This window comes from Cryptomeria japonica, chromosome 3 (assembly GCF_030272615.1).
Source record: "Cryptomeria japonica chromosome 3, Sugi_1.0, whole genome shotgun sequence".
Classification (NCBI taxonomy): domain Eukaryota; kingdom Viridiplantae; phylum Streptophyta; class Pinopsida; order Cupressales; family Cupressaceae; genus Cryptomeria; species Cryptomeria japonica.
In genome coordinates this window covers 796,466,739-796,485,123 of record NC_081407.1, presented here as the reverse complement: position 1 = coordinate 796,485,123, position 18,385 = coordinate 796,466,739, and the positions used below count along the sequence as shown (strand labels likewise).

Here is an 18,385-nt window from a genome sequence, read left to right as displayed (position 1 = left end):
AACCGGTAATTACTCCTATGGCTACAAGTGAGAAATTATCTATCAAGGATACTTCTATATCGGTAAATCTGACAAGGTATAAATCTATGATTGGTGATATGTTATATCTAACTCAGACTAGACCGGATATTATGGATGCAATAAGTATTGTTTCAAGATATCAAAGTAATCCTAAAGAAAATCATGAATATGCAGTAAAGAGGATATTCCGGTATTTGCAAGGAACAACAGAATATGGTTTATGGTATTCCAAAAATGATGATTTCACTTTATGTGCATGTACTGACTCAGATTGGGTAGGTGATACTGATGACAGGAAGAGCACTTCTGGTGGACCTTTCTTTCTTGGAAAGAAACTGGTTTCATGGATAAGCAAAAAAAGTCATGCATTTCTTTATCTACTGCATAAGCTGAGCATGTTGCAGCATCAACTTATTGCACTCAAGTTTTGTGGATGAAGCAAATGTTGAAGGATATCAGAGTAAATTGTAGTGAACCAATAGTTATCTACTATGATAAATTTGTAGCTATTGACATGTGTAAGAATCTGGTATTTCACTCTAAGACTAAACATATTTCAATAAAGTATAACTTTCTGAAGGACAAGGTAGAAGCAAAGGAAGTCAAATTGGTTTATGTGAACACTAAAGAACACAATGTAGACATACTCACTAAACCGTTGTCTAAGGAATCATTTGGATATTTGAGAGACAGGTTAGGGGTTTCTGCCCCTCCAACAGAGACTTGACTAATGAAGTTTGCCATTAGTCCGACATGTATTATCAGAAATATTATTCATTCTGACACCGATGAGTGGTGCTACTACTCAGGGGGAATAATCAGCTTTGAGATTCAGAGGTTTATATCATTGCTTTGATATTTTTGTCAGGGTTATGGCATTGATGTCAAAGGGGGAGTGATAGTAATGTGAAAAATCATTCCCAACCTTTCAAAGATATCATTCACAGGGGGAGAGCTATTGATTGTTGGTTATCTTCCACAGGGGGAGACTTGTTTGGCATCTCTTGGTACTTAGATGTTTTTCACATCTAGTGTTTCCATCATTGCCAAAGGGGGAGATTGTTGGCATTATGGATGAATTGATTATGTGTTGCATTGATGTTTTGTCATTGATGTCAACACTAGCTGATTTGGATGGTTACCGACAAACAAGTTTTGGTTACCAGTAGAAGATCTAGTGTTACTGGCAGAAGAGATTATCTGTTGGACACTTCCGACATGTTTGGATCAGTGAAGTATATTGGATTTCATGAGTTATATGGTGCATGATCATGTTTTGGTCAGTTGGTATTGGCTTGGTAATTGGATGTTATCATATACTCTGGTAAACCCTTACCAACACTGGTTTAAGGCTTTACCGACAAAGCTTTCATTAAGGAATCATGGCAGGATGCACAATTGGTGTTGGTGCAGCTTCTTCAAGGATTTCAGGATGCTAAAGATGTTCGTTGATCGTGCTTCAATTTCTTGAAGACATTTCTTTGGCATGGTGGACCCATAATAAGTCTGATACCTATCTAGGTTATGGACCGTTATCATGCTAGTGTGTACTCTACACTTTACCTAGATGATTCGAAATGATTTATGGATTTGTTATTATTGTTTTGGTCTTAAGCCGACATGGCATATCATTGTAATATGGAATTATGTAATGATATTATTGTAATATCTTTAGGTGGCCAACCTAATTGATTTATGCCTTAGGGTTTGTATAAATAAGAGATAGAAACTCTTTGTAAAGTATCATGGTTATTGAAAAGGTCATGCTCAAGGAATGTAATGCGCGAATATTCTAATATCATTCAGACAGAGGAGTCGATCGATCATTGGTGATAGAATTGGATTCATAAGAGGATTTAGTCCTCTAGCATTGAGCTTAACCGAGATTGTAATCTGGCATGGTAGATGCTATTTCCAACAGTTCACTCTATTGGATTGTTGTCCATTTATCTTGAGAAGGTTGTAGCCTCTCTGTAGTCAATGAGACTCTTTTGTAATGAGCAGTACGCTCTAGGCAGTGTGCCTTCCTGCAAGTGCAGGCCCCTCATTGTAACACATACTTTTTGCAGAAGTACCATCTGACTATGGGTAGGCTTCCCACCATGGTTTTTCCCTTTCTGGGTTATCCACGTACAAATAATGGTGTTCTATGGTATGGTTTCTTTGCAATGATTATCTGGTTAATTATTAAGTTGTATTGTTTACCGGTATATGTTCCTTACCGGTACTTGATTTGTTTAAGGTTGTATTGTGGATTAAAAGTTATAATGTGTTAACAACTGATTCAACCCCCCCTCTCAGTTGCTCGCCGGTAATCCTAACATAATCCCAATATAAGATTCTAAATGAAATACAAGCACCTTGCTAGTTCCAGATTGCGTACCTTTTTATAAATAGTTGATTGACTTGTTGAACTTGAAGACACAATGCTTGATGTCCTTTTCAAATTCTTCTTTTGATCATAATTGAGCTTCTTAATTATTTCATTTATGGCCAAAATAGGAATAAATAATTTATCCTATACGTATAATCAATGCACATCTACTTTGGCTCTTAAAATTAATGTTTTGAATTTGAAATTTGGCACCATCATGTTAATTCATGAGATTCCCAAATATATTGTTGGGCTTGGCTACAAATTCTGGAATTTGTTTTCAATGATGCTTCACACATTTCTTCTTTCTTTGGTTCTACATTCTTGGAAAGAAGTAGTTCCTAATGTTCTACCACGGAGTGACATTGGTGCTTGGACTTGCCTTCGGGCTTGAAATGCCTCATCAACCATTCTTAAAAGTGCTATCAAGTTCCAACCTTGCTTTTGGAACTTTTCCTTCAATATGTTAGAACTTTACTTTCCTTTATGCTTTGGTACCTCTTGTTCTGTTAGGCTTTGATAGTAGTTTAGGAATCATTATCATAGTTTGACACTTTTTGTTGAATTGCAAGACTTTGATTCTTAAAAAAAAAGCTTCACAATTAGAACAATGTTAAGTTTAAACTTATGTGTCAGAGTCTGACAAAGGAAATGAAAGTTAGAAAATAAGTGTAAGATGAGGTGTCGGGAAGCGACACAACATTTGGAACTAAGATGGAAACGCTAAAACAAAAAAGTAAACCCATAAAAGGTTGAAGTAAACATTGGAGAGCGACGCTCAAGGTGGAACTTAACCAAGATGGATAGGATTCAAAATAAAGTTAGGAAAAAGGACTTGTCAGACTTTGACAGAGGTTTGAGAATTGACTCAAAAACCCAACAAAATTAGAAAGGTGACTTAAATTAATTTCACTCAACTTATAAAAATACAAGGCAAGACCCAAATTAGATGGAGTGAGTGAAATTTAGGCAACAAAAAGATACCTCTAAGAATATCCTCATGGGTCTAGCTGAAATCAAAGCGAAGAGGAGAATTCACCCATTCTCAAGCATAGGCTCTTTGTCATCAATAATATGTTGATGAGCCTTTATACTATTCACTTGAAGACAAGTTATTGGCCTTGAAGATAGCTTACTATTCAAGGATTACATGGAATAGCAACTTTGGGACCCAACAAAATGAAAAACATTATTTTTCAAACATGCATGTGCTTCAAAAATGCTCATGCGGATCTAGGATCCTCTTATTACACTAATTGAAGTATTGTGATGCTTTAAAATGAGAGAGAAATTATAAATTATGGCTGGTCTAAAATGAATGCATTGAATACCTTTAAATACATATAAATAACAATTGATCACACAAAAGTATGTTTATTTAGTATGTGGAAGAAAAAGATAGGTTAATATTCTAGAGGATTATGGAAGAATGACATTGGGACCTTTCATAATGAAAGGCAATATTTTTCAAACATGCATGTACTCCAAAAATGCTCATATAGATCTAGATTCCTTTTATTGCACTAATTGAAGTATTGCAATGCCTTAAAATGAGAGCAATTATAAATTATGGATTATGTGTACTAAACTCATTGAATACCTTTAAATAGATAAAAACAACAATAAATCACACAAATGTATGTTTAGTTGGATCTTGGAAGGAAAAGAATTAATGCAAGTAATCTAGAATTTGAACTTAAAATTGTGAATTTTGAAAGGGTCAAGATCAAGCCCATAATTAAGGAGTTGACATGGGCAACATGTGCATGTATGGATAGGAAAAAATTATCCAAGCGTATGATTGTAGGAATAAGGTAAGAGATGGGTGTATAAGAATTTATATAATGGATAGGTAGGCATCATAAGGGAAGGGAGTACTTCATTTATGAATATATTAATGTATCAAGATACTCTCTTGAAAATAAACACAAAACTAAATAAAAAAAGTTACACAAAAAGACAAATTACACAATTATAATTATATCTATAAAATTCGGTATAATTTAAAAAATAAGAATATCTAGTTGGAAAGGAATCGTCGGATTTTTCAAGATGTCTAGTTGGGGGCCCAACACTTGTGGTGGAAAATTCACCACTCTTTGGGAGAAACTATTTCAGCTAGACGTGACTTGTCAGAGGCTGTGGACCTAGGTGATGTTAGTTGTTACAATCGTCTCCATCTTCCTCCCCCACAACACCAGATCCTAAGAAATAGATGCAGGCACCCTCTTCAGAAAATAAATAGGGTGGGGAGGTGGAGTCCACCTCCACAGGGCATTCTTAAAATCAACACGGATAGGTCCTCTCAAGGAAATCCTGGTCCTACTGGTATTGGTGGCGTTGGTAGAGATAGTTTGGGGAATGCTTAGTTTATTTTTTCTGTTTATAAGAGGCGTCATACTAATAATCTGATGGAGGCTCTTGCTCTTTTATCTATTGTGGATCGAGCTTGTGCTCTTGGTTGGCGTAGGCTCATTTGCAAATCTGATTCACAGGTGGTGGTCAATTTGTTAACTCGGCCACATTATGAGGATGTTAGTTGGCAATTAATTTTGGTTGTTAACCAAATTCTTCATTTGAGTGCTTCTTTGGAGTCTATTACTTTTTCACATATTCCTAAGGAGTGGAATGGTGTAGTGGACTATTTGGCCAAATGGGCTTATGATCACATGCATAACTGAAATGTTGAGGATAAGGGTCAGTTACCCCTGGATTTGTCTCTTTAGTTAGATCACTTGGTGGATCTTGACAAGGCGATTTGATGCCCTTGCTTTGAATAAATTTTTACCCTTTTATTAAAATATTTATCTATAGGGATCACAAATTTGTGAGTTTTCTTTAACATTTATTTCAATCATTTTAAAATTTCACATATTATTAAAATTAAAATTAAACTTTCAGAGTGTATATGTACATATATTCTCTCCATTAGAGTACGATTTCTCAAAATATTTCATATAACACCCATAAATGTTGCTACAAAGAGTACTTCAATCTTTATGGATGTCTAGAGATCAAAAACCCATGTATCTTCCACCTCAAAAATTTCTTTATTGGTTTGGAACTGCATAATTTCCTTTGAATATGTTGAGTGCAATTTGTTCCCTCCTTTCAAAAAGTCGTATAATGCCTTGGTTACCTTCTCCATTACCTTGACCTCTTTGGTGCTTTCCGTTTTGGGTATTAAATTATCCAAATAGAATACTCCCTTGGGATCCACTGCAAGTAACAAGGGCAATTTATTGAAGGTGGAGTGCCTTCTCAAGAGACCCCATAACTATAGGGTTGATCGATCAAGGGTATGCAATTGATGGCATACCTATTTTTTCAACACCTCTTGCATGAAGACTTCTAGTCTCTCTGCCATTAATCACTATTGGAATCCACACTGCCTCAAACTCTACCCTGTTTTCCATGGGCTTCTCTTGCAACATTTTTTTGAGCTTCTCGTACACACTATTGAAAGCTAAACTTTCTTCTTCAATGACATGAAGTCGGGATACTAAGAGGAAAACAAATTTCCCTTCTAGTTGTTTGATACCCATCTGAGAAAATAAGGAACCAACAAAATTAAATTTATTTAAAACATATTGAAAAAGAGCAAATGGAAATGAATTTATCTAAATGTAAAATTGAAAATGTAAAACAGGTCAATAAGGGGATTGAAAATCTCAAGACTTTACAGTAGGTGTCGATAAGGTGGAAGGTACATTTTTTACTAGTATTTAGTAAAGTAATACACTAAAATAAACCTTAAACAAAAATTATACCTAACTTGTCCTAGTAACAAGGAAATCTATTTCTTTTGAGAGTAACAATGCTTGAAGCAATTTAATATTGCTATGTTGAGGGGTGTTTGTAAGTTCCTTTAAGCGCAGGTATTCTGTTCTTGGAGCTTTTAGTGCCATGGCTCGCAAGCTATTCTTTGTAATACCCATCCAGGTAGAAAAGGCTATGTGTTGCTTTGGTCCATGTGTTACATCACTGGTGATCATCGTATAATCCATCTCGTGATCAAAGGATTCAACAGTGGACAAAGATTTTTCAAAGAATACTTGAGCTTCATAGTTATCACAACTGAAAACATGATGCTTGCCAACCAACTCCCTTGCCAACGAACTCACAAATCTTCCCACTTGAAGTACCTGCAGGTCCTTACAACTGGCTCGAAGTGTTGATTTTAGACTTTCAGATTTAAACTATACTCAGAAAAAATGAAGTTAATTACTAAATCAATATATTTTTTGTTTAGTTTAATTACTTTCAGACTTAGACATAAACATAAATTGAGCAAAATGAACATGACACACAAATACCATGGGAAAACTTCCTAGGAGGATAAACCCAGCCAAAAGATCCTCAGATCTGACTATGAATTATATCCAATTGTAACAGTACATTACTTAGCTGGTAGCTTTGATGTGGCACACCAATTTGTCTAAGCCTTTCACACAACAATACACCTCTTGAATCTGTTTTGCATGTAACGACAAGATGACCTTTAGATGAACAGATCTAGAAATTGTCTTTGGCTTCACATATGTCTTGCAATTCGCATCTTCTATTGAAGTTCACCCTTGTATTAACAATCGCCTCAATGCACACTTCTTTCACTCCGCATTTAGAATTCTTTCTTTTTGATTTTCGCACTTGCAGAATAATTATCGCATGTAATGTAATTATATTTTGAATGCATCTAATGGGCTCAATATATACGAGGATAGACTACAAGGTTGAGTCGGCTGAGAGGAGTATTGACACCATATTTTAAATAACAACCACACACGTTACAATGCATAGGCCCCATTTAATTTGGTGCTACATGCTAAGTAAAGGCAACATGGGCGCGACCTCTTTAGTTGGGTTCTAATGTTGCCTATCGGCAATTAGAACCCAACACAAATGTGCTTTATTTTCCAATCTAAGTTACAATAAATAAAAACACTCCCTCTTAACTTAGGGAGGAAATAATTACATAGTCAAAACATCATAATCTTCCATCTTGCACACAAGCAAAGAATGGATCCACCTTACATTGCCCACAGAGGGTGGAGAGGATCTTTTCTACCATCTTACATTGCCCGTAGAGGATGGTAAAAATTACTCTTCTCCCTGAGAAGATAACACTACCACCTTACATTGCCTGCAGAGGGTGGTTGATGCAACACAATGCATCATTGAGGTTGAGACTCCCTCTCAACCAAGGTTTCATTATCCACAATACCAAGTCTATCTTTGAAGTGCACAAACTTCACTCTGGATAGAGGCTTGGTTAGAATGTTTGCAACCTGTTCATCAGTGCCAACATACTTCAGCTGAATGGCACCTCTTTGCACCATATCTCGAATGAAGTGATAATGAGTTTCCACATGTTTTGACCTATCATGAAACACTGGATTGACAGACATCTTGATACAACTCTGATTATCACAATGAAAATATGTAGGTTCCCAAGGTTGTCCAAACAACCCAGCAAGAAGCTTACGAAGCCACATTGCTTCTCTAGAAGCAACACTTGCTGCAATAGACTCAGCTTCAGCAGTACTTAGTACAACTGAGGATTGTTTTCTACAAGCCCAAAAGATCACTGTGGATCCTAAGTTAAAACAAATTCCTGAGGTGTTTTTCATGTCCTTGACACTTCCTGCCCAATCTGCATCTGAGTAACCTTCCAAGGTTATTGGAGTCTTGAGTGGATACTTGAGCCCATAACCAACTTTACCTCACAAGTGTCTCAGAATGTGCTTGGCTGCAACAAGATGAACATGCTTAAGCATGCTCATGAACTGGCTGAGGGCATTCACTGCATAGCATATATCTAGTTTAGTGTTAACTAGATACATCAATGATCCAATCAATTGCCTATACTCCGATGGATCTGCAAAATCAGAGTTAGCTGCAGAAACACTCAACTTCTTTAAGTTAGATTCCATAGGAGTAGACATAGGTTTACAATCCATCATTCTAAATCTTTTTAAAATATCAATAGTATACTTTCCTTGACTCAAAATTTTTTTGTTAGATCTTTGCCATACTTCTAGACCTAGAAAATAATACATTAGACCTAAATCCTTCATTTCAAATTCTGAAGCTAATTCTTTCTTACATCTAATAATAAGCTCATCTTTACCAGTAAGAAATAAATCATCCACATATAGAACCAGAATTAGCATTTCATCATTAGATACCTTAAAGTAAATGTTAGAGGCAACATCATTCTTACAAAACCCTAAACTTAACAAGTACTTATCAATTCTTTCATACCAAGCATGAGGGGCTTGTTTGAGGCCACATAAAGCTTTCTTCAATATGCAAACATGAGTTTCTCTATCATGAATCTCATAACCCTTGGGTTGTTCAATATAGACTTCTTCCTTAATGACACTCTTCTTAACATCCATTTGATGTAGCTTCCAACCTTTAGCTGCAACAATGACTATTATAGTTCTAATAGAAGTATATCTAGCAACAAGAGCAAACGTTTCTTCATAATCTATGCCTTCCTTTTGAGAAAGACCATGAGCTACAAATCTAGCTTTATATTTCTCAATACTACCATCAACATTATGTTTAATTTTAAATAACCACTTAGAAGAGACAACAGACTTACCTTTGGGTCCAGGCACGATGTTCCAAACATCATTCTTGATGATTGTCTGATATTCTTCATCCATAGCTAACTTCCAAGCATGTTGGCTCAAGGCTTCTTCAACATTACGTGGCTCAGACTCAATGAAATTGCTCATTAATGCAACATAGTTGGAGAATACTTGAGGTTTCTTACTTTCTCTGAAACTGCCATTGGGAGCTGCAAATCTTTCAGCTTCTTGAATGGTGTTTCTCACCCAAAGTGGTCTCTTTTTGCTAACAACAATGTCACTAGGTATATCAGTGGGATCCATAGGCTCAGGTGGATCATTATGCTCTTCTTGAGGGGGAGACTCAACAAACTCCCTCTGAATCTCAAGCTAGTATCAACATTCATATCTTGATTGTCATTAACTTCATCAATAACAAGAGAACCTTTTGATTTCTTAATGGCAATATCTTCTTCAAAAGTAACATCCCTACTTACCTCAACATACCTTTGTCCTGGAATGTAGATCCTGAAGGCCTTGGAGGATTCACTATATCCAACTAGCATTCCTTTCTTCCTGGAAGGCTCCAACTTGGTTCACTTTTCCTTGGGCACATGGACATATACATGACTTCCAAAAATTCTTAAGTGACTGATGTCAGGTTTGGATCTTGTGAAGGCTTCTTCAGGAGTCATATTCTTTAGAACATGGTGAGGACATCTATTCTGAATATATATTGTTGTTCTAGAAGTCTCAACCCATAGAAAAGTCTACAAATCTTGATCGTGAATCATACATAGCCTTTGCAGACTCAACAATTGTTCTATTCTTCTTTTCAACAACCCCATTTTGCTGAGGATTGTATGGAACACATAACTCCCTCTTAATTTCCATCTCAACACAAAAATCATGAAAGCTACCAGAGGTATACTCACCTCCATTGTCAAATCTTAAACATTTAATTCTTTTACCAGAGATGTTTTCAGTCAATGCCTTAAACTCTTTAAATCTACTTAAGACTTCATCGGATTCTTTAGATTTCAAGAAGTAGATCCAAGTTTTCCTAGAGAAATCATCTATGAAGATTATATAAGAAAGAAATCCACTAGGAGATGCTACAGACATAGGACCACATAAATCAGAGTGAACAAGTTCTAGTTTATCTTTAGCTCTACTTTCACTTTTATGAAAATGATTTTTCACATTTTTACCTATAACACAACATTTGCATGTATCATCATGAATTTGACTGAGTTTAGGCATACCTTTGACTATCTTTCCAAGGGAGGGAAGTGCTTGAAAGTGTAATCCAAGTCTCCTATGCCATAGCTCATAGGATTCGGGAGCCTCATTAATGAGGGTTTGAACAGGGTTAGTAGAGAGCTTATATAAACTATCATATCTATTTCCAATTACACGAGCATATTTAAAACTAGCCTTCTTAGGCCAAGCAAGGACTTTACCCTCAGAAAATGCAACTTGATAACCTTTATCTTCTAGAGCAGAAATGAAAATTAAATTTATTTTAATTCCAGGGACAAATAAGATGTCACTAAGGTGAAAAGAAATACCGGAATCTAAATTCAAAGAAATAGTGTCAGAACCTCTTATCGAATATTTAGCATCATCACCAATTACTACATGTAGACTGGTGTCTTTCTCTACTAGGTCTGAAAGATGCTCACGATAGCCTGTGATGTGTTTGGAAGCACCACTGTCAATCAACTATGTGTTACAGTCTGTGAGAATGCTGCTTGACAGGGCAAAAATGAATAAGAAATCCTCATTTTGATCTGAGACTTCATTTAGGTTGGCTTCTCTTTGCGGAGGTTCATTCTGACATTCTTTAGCATAGTGACCAAATTTGTCACATCTAAAGCATCGAACACGAGAGAGATCTCTTGGCTTCTTCCAAGAATTCTAAGCATTTGATAATCTGAAATCTCTATTCCTCTTAGGATTAGTCTTCTTCCAATGGCCACCTTTCTTGCATTGGGCTGCAAGTACATTCTGATCATTGACTTGAAGACTTTTGAGTTTTCCTCTTGTGATAAGACGAGACTCTTTATGAATGCAATCGTTCTTAAGACGATCAAAAGTAGGTAATTCAGTTCTTCCACTTATGGTTTGAATGAAAGAGTCCCATGAGTCTGGTAGACAATTTAGAGCAATCATGACAATATTTTTGTCTTCCATGTTATGTCCAATTGTACCTAGTTGATTCTTTAGTTCTGAAATCCTTATGAAATAAGACACAACAAATTCTTCCTTTGACATCTTTATATTAAGTAATTGCTGCCTTAAGGTAATTGCTCTACTGAGATTGCTGATTTCATAAGTACCTTGAAGATGACTGAAAATTTCTCTTGCTGTAGTGAATGAGGAAATGGAGGTGACTAGGTGATCTTTGACTGAATCAATGATGAGTTTTCTGGCTTTGACAACATTCCTTTTGAATTGTTTTAGCTTAGTTGCATCTGCAGGTTTAGTAAGCTTTTCTTCATCTATGAATTGAAGAAGTTCTTCTTCTTCTAGGGCAATACTGTTGCTGACCTTCCATGCAGCAAAGTTGAGGTTTCCATCGAGCCTATCTTCAACTTTCAGCCCCATTGACATGACAGAAAATGAAACAACAATATGGAAATAAAAGAATACTGAAATCTAAAGGTTGATCTAACCTATAGCTCTGATACCATGTTGCTTTTAGACTTTCAAATTTAAACTATACTCAGAAAAACTAAAGTTAATTACTAAATCAATATATTTGTTGTTTAGTTTAATTACTTTCAGACTCTGACATAAACATAAATTGAGCAAAATGAACACGACACACAAATACCCTGGGAAAACCTCCTAGGAGGAAAAACCCAGCCAAAAGATCTGCAGATCTGACTATGAATTATATCCAATTGTAACAATACATTACTTAGCTAGTAGCTTTGATGTGTCACACCAATTTGTTCAAGCCTTTCACACAACAATACACCTCTTGAATCTGTTTTGCATGTAACAAGAAGATGACCTTCAGACGAACAGATTTGGAAATTGTCTTTGGCTTCACATATGTCTTGCAATTCACATCTTCTATTGAAGTTCACCCTTGTATTAACAATCGCCTCAATGCACACTTCCTTCACTTCACATTTAGAATTCTTTCTTTCTGATTTTCGTAGTTGCAGAATAATCATCACATGTAATGTAATTGTATTTTGAATGCATCAAATGGTGCTCAATATATATGAGGATAGACTCCAAGGTTGAGTCGGCTGAGAGGAGTATTGGCACCATATTTTAAATAACAACCACAGACGTTATAATGCATAGGCCCCATTTAATTTGGTGCTACATGCTAAGTAAAGGCAACATGGGCCCGACCTCTTTAGTTGGGTTCTAATGTTACCTATCGACAAGTAGAACCCAACACAAATGTGCTTTATTTTCGAATCAAAGTTACAATAAAAACAACATGAAGATCATCAAGTATTTTCCCTAGGGCTTGTACCTCTTCATTCTGATAGCTGTGATACAAAATAACAGCTATGGTTGTGCCTTCTTTAAGTCTAGAGAGATAAAATGGTCGTCCGTTCAAATCCACCAAAAACCATTTGCCATCGAAGAAATTGAATGATCCTTGTTCCAACTCCTTAGTAATGTGCTAGTCCTGCAATATGATAGGAAGTATGGTCAACAACTGAAAGATTCTTTGGCTCTGCATTGCATTGTTTCTAGTTGATGCAGAGCCATGCTCTATACTAATTCGTCCAGAAAGCCAGGGAAGGACAATACAAGAGGCTAGTTAGGGACAGCCCCAAAACAATGGGACTTGGTCTTATTAGAGGCTGATGGGATCAAGGATTGACGTTGAAGCTAATGACAACTTTATTCTTGCAGCATGAAACCACACTCAAAACATACAATTAAAAGAATTTTTCTTTTTGCTTCTTAAACACAGAGAGGATTATTAGTTGAGTATGTTAATTTTGTACCTCTCAAAATTTTATATGACAATTTCAAATCACTTTCAATTTTTTGCAACAGCTTATTTGACAAGTCCCTTATAACTACAATTCCAGGGTCACATCATAAAATGTGATGCCACATCAGCATACTTTTTGTTGAGGTATCCAAAAAATTAGACCAGGAGTTATGTACTAAATCATATTTTGTTGGTGCGCTGATGTGATATCACATTATTTATTTCTTTTAGATTTTAAAAAATATTTCATCTAATTATGAGTACTCTGGTCAATTCTAACAGCTTGAAATTCACAACTATTAGTACAATTATCAAATCAACAAATGCTATCACAATTATTAGAACATGTTCCACTATTTGATTTTTCTTATAATTAAACTTGAACAAAATACATAAAACCAAAATCAAAGATGATACTTTCCAAGCATACATTCAGTAAACAGTCATAAATCAACTCAACCTAACTCCCTGTACAAGATAGACAATTTTAATAATCTGTAACACAGTTCTAAGATTTCTGCCACAATACAGGTTTGACTTTGGAGCAGAAGTAGATAAACTATAAGTATCCTCCCATCTTAAGGGGATTCTGCCCAAAATTGCTACCTGAATCATCTAGTTTTGTAAACAAAAGAAAGATTCCTAAAGGAATTCTGTTGTGGTATAGAAATAATTTTGGCTGCATTTTTTGTTCACAGATTATATTTGTCTTGGTTTTTACTCTGGCGAAATTGCCGTTTGAAGACTCTTGTGAGGTTGTTTCTTATACCTAAATACATATTTGTAAAAAGTCTGCATGTCTGCGCTAAATTCCAGTGTGCAAGAATCAAGGCTATCTCGAGGTGTTGGCTGTTGGGCGACTTTTAAAATCTTGATTGAGTAAATTACGTCATGATTTAGTTAATATCACTTAGATAGAATGAAGTTTGAGGAATAATAAGTGAAAGAATAACGCAGAGCATCTGGATATTTATTTAATTTTTATGTCATGTCTTGAATGTTCTAATAAATAAATTTAATGTTTTGAGGGTCTAAATATTTATTAAATATTTGGCCAAATTTTAAGGTGGCATCTTACAAGGGAGTTGGACACATGTCAGTGGAGGTTACAAGGCATAATAAAGAAATCCTTTACCAATGCGCCTACTTTGGAAGGTGGAAGTAATTTGTGAACACTTATCAGCAGTGGTTGAAAGAGCATACCTTGAAAGTATACCAAACTTAGGCATCTATTTTGGAAGTTAATGACTTTTGTTTTGCATGCCTATGCATGTTCCTATGCATGTTGGTATGTCACTTGCATGCTTCCCAGATTGGGGAAACCAAGCTTGCATGCTTATTTTTAGGTCTTGGAGGAGTTACAAAACATCTTTATGACAACCACTTGATTGAATAAGAAAGTGGTTGCCATGTGAAGGTCATGTGAAGTAAGTTACTATGTTTATAAGTTGTCCACTAAGTTGGGGTCGTATGGATTTTTACCATGGTTTACCAGAACCTTGTTTGACCTATGGTAGTGTTTTATAGTTGTATTTTGGACCCCACGAGTCTATATGTTGAGGGGTTGAGTTGGAAATTTCAGTTTCACAGTTGTAGGTTGAAGGTTGAAGGACAGATTTCAAGTGCAACTATAGCTCAAGTGTTGGTATGAATTCCTTGTAGTTTCCTCTTGCTTATTTGCTGATTTTATATCAGATATTTGCTGATTTATATCATATTTTAGATTATTGTATGTGTCTATAAGACTGAAAACATTGTAATTTCAGAACAATTTGATTGTAATTTCTTTTCAAGACTATCAATTAAACATAAAATTCAGATTTAAGTGAAGTCATTTGAGTGTTTTACAATATGTGATTTGAGAGAGAGAGTGTGCCTGTATAACAAAACAAATATTTTGATTGTTGTGTGGATTATTTTAATAACTTCTAGCATAGAGAGGAAGATTATAACGATAGATATCTATGCAAATATGGATTGCAGGTCGCAAAATATGTTTGTACTGAGAAAGAATGGTTTTCTTTCCCTGAACAGTATGGAGATGAAAAAAATAATAAGAGAATGTATTGTACATTGCCTTTTGTATCTTGAGTAAGAAAACTTTCCGACGAAAGTGAATGGGGTAAAAGGCAAGCTATCATAGCAGGTCGGCTTGTGGCCACTGTGAAGTGGTAAATTTTATTCTCTTTCATCATCTGACTCCATGCATCCACTAGTTGTAGGCTGTCATGAATGTCTACCAAAGTCAGGCTCTGTATCTTACTCAAACTTGTCAGCCAGTGTCCCTTGAGTCCTTCACAATTAGACAGATTCACCTCTATTAATGATGGCAAATGGCTCAATCTAGTAGAGGGCTCCTCTAGATTTTCACATGAGCTTAAATTCAATTTTTCCAGATGTTCAAGCTTGTGGAAACGTTTGGGGAGGCACACTAGGCCTCTACAACCGCTCAAGTTGAGGCTGTTTAGACCACTCAATTCCATTGGAAAATCCTCTGGAAGTGACTTCAAACTAATGCAATCCACTAAAATGAGTTCTTCCACATGAGCATTGATGAAAGTGATGAATCCTTTTGATAATTCTTGTACACTTAAACACCAACTCAGGGACACCTTCTTCTGCAGCAACATTATTTCTCCATTCTTTCCAGGGAGAGCTTTTAGTCTCTCGCATGACTCCAGGCAGATCCCCTTGAGAGCCAAGTCTTCAAATCCTTCTGACAATTCAATCAGATGAGTACAGGCTTCCAAATTCAACACATGCAATGTGGTTAGTTTCACCAAGCTTTTGGGAAGTTTCTTGAAGCGCTTGCAATATGACAAATCAATTTCCTTCACAGAGCTTAGCAAACCCATAATTTAGGGAGTTTCTTTAACTTTCTACAGTAGGAAGGTTAACCTTCTCAAGAGTGCTCAACCAGCCAAAATTTGAAGGCAATTTACTCAAATTTGAACAGTAGCTTAGGATCCAACATCTTCAAAGATCGGAGTTTCCTGAAGGATATTGGCAAACTCCGCAGTCTTTTGCATTTATTCAAACTCATCTTCTGTAGAGCATCCAATTCACAGAAAGTGTCTGTAACGTCTCCAAATTATTACCTCCTATGTCCAACTCTGTGACTTTACATTCCTTGGGCAGATTGTCCAATTTTAGTTTGTGTTCAAATTCTGGATTGTCTGATTTTAGTTTGTGCTCAAATTCTGATCCCTTAGATCTCACCATTCTGAGTGTTGGGGGAACCTGCAGGCAGAAGAAAAGGTAAACTGATATAGCCTTTTGTTTTATCTCTATAATTGAAAGTTTATGCTTTTACTAAAATAAGAATTTTCTCTCTTTAGGTTTAGAAAGCAAAGATGAATTCAGGTCCACTGAGCATACTCTCCGTTTAATTTTTGGCCAATCACAGCTCTACAGGGTAGAATTTTCATGAAGTAGAAAACTCCGTAACATTTAGAGAAGCAAACAAACAAATACAGACCTTTAGCGTGCTCATCCCCATGTTGTGCTCAGAGTTATTGTCCAAGAACCTTATGTTGTCTAAGTTGCTGATTTTGAAGGGTAGTTGCCCAACTCTTCCCGCTTGAAAATATCTGAGATGGGTAAAATTCTCTTTGCAGTCGCCTTCCACTATTGTCCAGTCTCCTAATGCAAGGACTCTTAAATTTGGCATTTTATCCAGCTGTTGTGAAGATATAAGGATTGGGCACTTGTTTTGTACCAGCCAGATTCCTTTTATTGCATGCAACTTCAGGGCCTAAATTAAATCAACACAAACAAACAAGAGAGTAAGTGAATCAGAATCTACGTAAGGGTGAATACACAACATACATTGCAAACCTTTTCTAATAGAGGGTAATCGCGGCTGTTTCTGACTCAACTTCCTCACTTACAGTTATAACCAGGGACATGTGGTTTTCTAAGAAATTACAAGCGACCATTATGTCCAGCCTATATAAAATCAATCCTACCTAATGTCAGTCCATGATTCCTAAGCAAATTAAGTTTTCTTGGTGATCAATATGGTTCCCTGCTCTCATCTGATTAATCATTAAAAGCTTCTAACTAGGTAACCTACAAAAGGTTGGGCAAGTGCCTTCCTGCTAAATTTTTCATTCTTAAAATATACACACTTGGTTTTTTTTGAACTCAGGATACAAGTAATACTTACCTTGTCTTCTGCTAGCACAGCACGCAGATTAGTGGCACTAGTTATTCAAGTTCCTTTTCCCCGAGAAAGACAATAGGTCATGACTTTATCTGGCACACATACTCTGTTTGACTCTCTCTTCACCTCCAACTCCTTCAGCTTTTCAAGTACATCCTTGTCCAGTATGCAGGCTATTTGATTCCATTTCCACCCACAGAAGAAGGAACAAATGTCTAGAAGAGCCTCCTTTATGATAGCTGACTGGTGGATGAACTGTTCTTCACAAGTCAGATAGTCCTTGAGTTTATGAAAATTGGGTTTCTCAGTTTTAATCCATTCTGTTAACCTCCCGAAAGCCTCATCATCCATGAAGTACTTCATCAAATAGTCCCCGACTATCCTCATATGCATTTTATACCCCTCACATATCTTTATTATGCTCCTCAATACAAATGTATGAGTCTTCTCATCCAGCAACCTTTTGCCGAAGTAATCCAGTGCTTGGTTATAACTTAGAGATCTAATAACATACACTTTTTTGAAACACAGAGCCCTCTATAGCAGATGCCACATATTTATCCACAATGGTAAGGAGTAGTATCTGTTACCTATTTTTCGCTTCTAGCTGAAAAATAGGTTAAGAGATGCTAGTTTTTACAAAATGAAACAAGTGTGTACTACTTCTCTATTTTTGTGTTTCCAACTGCACTAAGGAGTGAGCTAAAGATGGTATTTTTAAATACTTCTAGTCTGTAACGACAAAAGAGAGAGACATCTCATCAAAAGGAGAAGTATTTTTTTTATTTATATTCAAACATGCGTCCCACACAAAGAGCCGTGAGACTAGCTACATGCATCCAGTGCAGAAAGGAAATATACAGATATGTATACACAAGTACAAAAAAATAAAAATGAAGAAGGCATGTTGAGAATGGAACCAGTCATTGCCTGAATGACTGGAACAGTTGAAGTAGACTCAATGTTGCCTTTGTCTTGCTGCTTAACCCCGGTCCGTATCTGCTTTCCTTCTGGTATCTACAAAAGAGTTAAAATATGCAATGCGTTAGAACATTTTGTTCTAAGCAATGGCTGACTACATTCCTAACGTGTACTAATGCACGCATATATATATATATGATCCCTACATGCATCAGATGCATATAACTCGCATCACAAAGGGATCTCGAAAGGCAAATATCAGATCAAAGGAAAATCACCATACATATGTATATTTTTGCTAACATGTTTGTTTCATGTGCAGGATTAGGAAAAAGGACAGCTTGCTGGTC

General features: G+C 36.1%; 1 long non-coding RNA gene across 1 annotated transcript; it reads right to left on the bottom strand.

The window, feature by feature from the left end:
* Positions 1–14,941: 14,941 nt before the first annotated feature.
* LOC131874679 (uncharacterized) lies at positions 14,942–17,692 on the bottom strand. Its single transcript, XR_009372102.1, has 3 exons — positions 17,118–17,692; positions 16,428–16,703; positions 14,942–16,189 (listed from the first exon to the last, which is right to left on the bottom strand). It is a non-coding gene; the product is annotated as an uncharacterized LOC131874679 (long non-coding RNA).
* Between the last annotated feature and the right edge of the window lie 693 nt (positions 17,693–18,385).